The sequence below is a fragment of the Oncorhynchus kisutch genome, linkage group LG25 (genome assembly GCF_002021735.2).
Source record: "Oncorhynchus kisutch isolate 150728-3 linkage group LG25, Okis_V2, whole genome shotgun sequence".
Lineage (NCBI taxonomy): Eukaryota > Metazoa > Chordata > Actinopteri > Salmoniformes > Salmonidae > Oncorhynchus > Oncorhynchus kisutch.
Genome location: NC_034198.2, coordinates 4,633,575 through 4,639,574, shown reverse-complemented (window position 1 = coordinate 4,639,574; position 6,000 = coordinate 4,633,575).

Sequence of the window (6,000 nt, the reverse complement as noted above, 5' to 3'; positions counted from 1 at the left end):
AGCCCCTATTTAAGATACAGTGGGATATTAGCTTTTTTTCACTTCCTAAGGCTTCCACTAAGGCTTCAACAGTATTTAGAGGATTCTACTCTAAAGGAGGGGCTCATAAGAGCTCTTTGAGTGAGTGGTCTGGCAGTGTGCCACAGCCTCGGTCTGGCATGCTCGCGTGAAAGGTAGCTACGTTCCACTTCATTTGTACAGACAAAAGAATTGTCCGGTTGGAACATTATTGAAGATTTTTGTTAAAAACACCCTAAAGATTGATTCTAAACATCGTTTGACAAGATGCTACGGACTGTAACAGAACCTTTTTTGACTTTTCGTCAAACTAGTGAACTCGCTTGGTGAGTTTAGATTGTGTACTGAACACACCAACAAAAGGAGCTATTTTGACATAAATGATAGACATTATCGAACAAGCATTTATTGTGGACCAAATCAAATCAAATGTATTTGTTACATACACATGTCCACATGGACCTGGGATTCCTGGGAGTGCATTCTGATGAAGATCATCAAAGGTAAGTGAATACTTCTAATACTATTTCTGACATCTGTTGACTCCAACATGCCGGGTATCTGTTTGGCTTGATTTGGTCTCTGAGCGCCGTACTCAGATTATTGCTTTTTCTGTAAAGTTTTTAAAAAATCTGACACAGCGGTTGCATTAAGGAGAAGTGTATCTATAATTCCGTGCATAATACTTGTATTTTCATCAACATTTGTTACGAGCATTTTTGTAACTTGATGTGGCTCTCTGCAAAAATTGCCGGAAGTTTTGGAACTATTGAACGTAACGCGCCAATGTAAACTCAGATTTTTGGATATAAATATGAACTTTATCGAAGAAAACGCACATGTATTGTGTAACATGAAGTCCTATGAGTGTCATCGGATGAAGATCATCAAAGGTTAGGGATTCATTTGATCAAAAGTTCTGCTTTTTGTAACTCCACTCTTTGGTTGGAAAATGGCTGAATGCTTTATGTGACTTGGCACTGACCTAACATAATGATATGTTCTGCTTTCGCCGAAAAGCATTTTTGAAATCTAACACTGTGGTGTCCACCATTAGCCTTTTCTAGGTTCTGTAGGCTTCAATATCATTCTCAAGCAAAGCCAACAGATGCCTTGACTAACGTGACAGTACAGTTACTTCAAAGCAGAACAAGACTCCTCTCCCCCTTCGATTTCCTGTTAGAAGTGCTAAAAATTGAATCTAACACTAACGAGAATTTTATCTTTATAATGGTGTAAAATACTTCTATGTTTGAGGAATTGTAATTATGGGATTTCTGTTGCTTTGAATTTGGCACCCTGCAGTTTCACTGGCTGTTGAGAGGTGGGACGCTCACGCCCTGAACGGACCCAGAGAGGTTAATGTGTGAAAGGTACATATTTAAAAAAAAGTATTTTTGAATTTTTTCAGAGGAATGTTGTCGAGGGGTTCCGCTAGCAGAGATTGTGCAGTGGACCCCATGCCCCTGTGCTAGAAAGGTTAACCTTCAGTTCCCCCATGTCTGTTTGTGAGTAATTGCTTGTATGTAGTATGGTCCACAGGAGCTTCTATCTGGCTCTGATGCCAAGGTGCCAGAACCTGCTGATACCCCAACACACACCAACACGCACTGGAAGGGAGAGAGGTTAGTGGAGGAGTGGCAGAGTGAGTTTTGGGCCATCTCTGCCCAGGGGATGAACGCTGCCCAATCCCCCGTCCGGTCCTGGCAATATGACCGCAAAAACCCTACTCACATCCTGGTTAACGCTCTCCACCTGCCCGTTACTCTCGGGTGAAAACCTGAGGTAAGGCTGAACGAGACCCCCAGGCGTTCCATGAACGCCTTCCAGACCCTTGACTTGACGTGAACTGGGAACCCCTTATCAGACGCTATATCCTCAGGCACCCCGTAGTGCCGGAAGACGTGTGTTAACAGGGCCTCCGCAGTCTGTAGGGCCGTAGGGAGACCGGGCAAAGGGAGGAGACGACAGGAGTTAGAAAAACAATCCACAATGACCAGGATCGTGTTGTTGCCCTGTGAAGGTGGAAGATCGGTTAGGAAATCCACCGACAGGTGCGCCCCCTGCCAATGTGGAATGGGTAAGGGTTGTAACTTCCCTCTGGGCAGGTGTCTAGGAGCCTTGCACTGGGCGCACACCGAGCAGGAGGAAACATAAATGCTCAAGTACTTAGCTAAAGTGGGCCACCAGTACTTCCCACTAAGACAGCGCACAGTCTGACCTATCCCAGGAGGAGGGTGACAATGCCCGCTCAATGTCCACGTCCAGCTCCCACACTACAGGCGCCACAAACCAAGAGGCAGGGAATATGGGAGTGGGATCCATGGGCCGCTCCTCTGTGTCATACAGCCGGGACAGTGCGTCTGCCTTAACATTCTGGGAGCCTGGTCTGTAAGAAAGGGTAAACACAAAACGGGTGATAAACATGGCCTACCTTGCCTGGCGAGGTTTCAGTCTTCTCACCGCGCAGATGTACTCCAGATTGCGGTGGTCAGTCCAGATGAGAAAAGGGTGTCTAGCCCCCTCAAGCTAATGTCTCCAAGCCTTCAAAGCCTTGAGGACAGCCAACAACTCCCGGTCCACCACTTCATAGTTTCACTCCTCCGGGCTGAGCTTCTTCGAGAAGAAGGCACAAGGGCGGAGCTTCGATGGCGTACCCGAGCGCTGAGAGAGCACCGCTCCTATCCCAGTCTCGGACGCGTCCACCTCCACTATGAACGCCAAAGAGGGATCCGGATGGGCCAGCACGGGAGCCCAGGTAAACAAAGCCCTCAGGTGACTGAAAGCCCTGTCCGCCTCAGCTGTCCACTGCAAGTGCACCAGGCCCCCCTTCAGCAGTGAAGTAATGGGAGCCGCTACCTGACCAAAACCCTGGATAAACCTTCGGTAGTAGTTGGCAAACCCTAAGAATCGCTGCACCTCCTTTACCGTGGTGGGAGTCGGCCAATTACGCACGGCTGCAATGCGGTCACTCTACATCTCCACCCCTGACGTGGAAATGCGATACCCTAGGAAGGAGATGCTGTAGGAAGAACAGGTATTTCTCAGCCTTGTCGTACAGGTCATGCTCCAACAGGCGACTTCAACTGTATAAATATATGAATGAGCGATGGTCATGCGGCATAGGCAAGATGCAGTAGATGGTATAGAGTACAGTATAAACATATGAGACGAGTAATGTAGGGTATGTAAACATTATATGAAGTGGTATTGTTTAAAGTGACTAGTGATACATTTATTACATAATTTTTTTATTATTAAGTTGCTAGAGATTGAGTCAGTATGTTGGCAGCAGCCACTCAATGTTAGTGATGGCTGTTTAACAGTCTGATGGCCTTGAGATAGAAGCAGTTTTTCAGTCTCTCGGTCCCTGCTTTGATGCACCTGTACTGACCTCGCCTTCTGGATGATAGCGGGGTGAACAGGCAGTGGCTCGGGTGGTTGGTGTCCTTGATGATCTTCATGGCCTCCCTGTGACATCGGGTGGTGTAGGTGTCCTGGAGGGCAGGTAGTTTGTCCCCGGTGATGTGTTATGCAGACCTCAGTACCCTCCGGAGAGCCTTACGGTTGTGGGCGGAGCAGTTGCCATACCAGGCAGTGATACAGCCGACAGGATGCTCTCGATATTGCATCTGTAAAAGTTTGTGAGTGTTTTTGGTGACAAGCCAAATTTCTTCAGCCTCCTGAGGTTCAAGGACGAAAAGCGTGCCCAAAGTAAACTGCCTGCTACTCAGGCCCAGAAGCTAGGATATGCATATAATTGGAAGATTTGGTTAGAAAACACTCTACATTATGTCTGTGAGTACCTAGTGCTCGCTCCATTGTCATTTTACCCGCTGTTGAACACGGTTTATTCTGTCTTAAATTGTATTGGTTATTTACTGTATAAAATACCTAAAGTTGTATTAGGAAAGTTGTTTGAAATGTTTGGACCAAGATTACAGGTAACTTTTTAGATAATGTGTAGTTATGTTGGGCTCGTTGGAACCGGTGTTTTTCTGAATCAAACGGCCAGATAAATGGACATTTTGGGGATATAAGGACGGAATTTATCTAACAAAAGGACCTTTTGTGATGTTTGTGGGACATATTGGAGTGCCAACAGAACAAGATCTTCAAAGGTAAGGCATGAATTATATCACTTTTTCTGAGTTTTGTGTCACGCCAAGGTGGGTTGAAATATGATTGTCATGTGTTTGTTTGATCACCAACAATGATGAGACAATGATGAGACAGCTGATAGGGAGGAGGTCAGAGACCTGGCAGTGTGGTGCCAGGACAACAACCTCTCTCTCAATGTGAGCAAGACAAAGTAGCTGATCGTGGACTATAGGAAAAGGAGGGCCGAACAGGCCCCTGTTAACATCGATGGGACTGAAGGGGAGAGGGTCGAGAGTTTCAAGTTCCTTGGTGTCCACATCACCAATAAACTATCATGGTCCAAACACAATATGACAGAGGGCACAAAACTTTTTCCCCTCAGGAGACTGAAAAGATTTGGCATCGGTCCCCAGATCCTCAAAAAGTTATACAGCTGCACCATCAAGAGCATTCTGACCGGTTGCATCACTGCCTGGTATGGCAACTACTCGGCATCTGACCGTAAGGCACTACAGAGGGTAGTGCGTATGGCCCAGTACATCACTGGGGCCAAGCTTCCTGACATCCAGGACCTATATACAGGCGGTGTTAGAGAAAGGCCCAAACAATTGTCAAAGACTCCAGTCACCCAAGTCATAGACTGATATCTCTGCTACCGCAATGCAAGTGGTACCGGAGCTCCAAGTCTAGGACCAAAAGGCTCCTTAACAGCTTCTACTCCCAAGCCAAAAGACTGATGAACAACTAATGAGATGGCCACCCGGACTATTTACGTTGACCCCCTCTATTTTTTTTTACATTGCTGCAAAACCTGCGGTTTATTATCTATGCATAGTCACTTCACAAATACCTGTTTCTGTACAGCACTTTGAGATATCAGCTGATGTACGAAGGGCTATATAAATACATTTGATTTGATTTGATTTATATCCTGTACCCCCGCATATTGACTCGGTACCGGTACCCCCTGTACCCCCTTGTTGTTATTATATAATCCTATAATCCTATTTCTTGAACTGCATTGTTGGTTAAGGGCCTGTAAGTAAGCATTTCAAGGTAATGTCTGCACCGGTTGTATTCGGCATGTGACAAATAAAATTTCCCTTGATATGTTTTTATTATCTACTGCTGTGTAAACATTGAAATGCTGATAGTTATTATGGCTCTATAGATCCATTGTATATGTGCAAATGTGTGTAAAGTGTGTATGTGTGTGCGCATATGCTTTGTAATTAAGTGATAATGGCCGAGAAGCAATTGTTTTGAGGATATTTTGGCACATTCCAATATATTCTCCAAACCCCGGCTTCAAGGGCAGTATCACTTTTATACAATGGGTTACCAACATATTCAAATAATGATTGAAATATTTCCATATTTTTTTTTATTGATAAATGTATTCATACTATTTCATCCTTCCATAAGATATAGTCCCGACACTGGCTGGCAATTTTCTTATCCCTTGCTTGCTAGCTAGCCAACTACGGCTAGCTTAGTCACTTCAAAAAGTGCACCCAGAATAACAGCAGAGTAGCTGCATTTGCATTTGTTTAATCTGTTTTCTAGTTACGTTAATTTGGATATATCCATAACAATGAGCTAATGAGGTGTGATTTTGTCTGGCATAGAAAATGTGCTCACTCGTCAGGACACATGTTCAGAGGAGCTAGCCAACAACACAGCTAACCCAATCACTTCAAGCTGAAGCTGGAAAGACTGCAAACTAGCTAGCGAATTTGAATAATGAAACAATGTCGCAATATGTCGGAGAGACAGACAGCAGGGTTTATTCAAATCTCCACTGTTGAAATCTAAATGTTAGTCTAAAAGAAATTAGATAATGTCTAGATGCTTTTAATAGTAGAGATCATGTTTATAAAG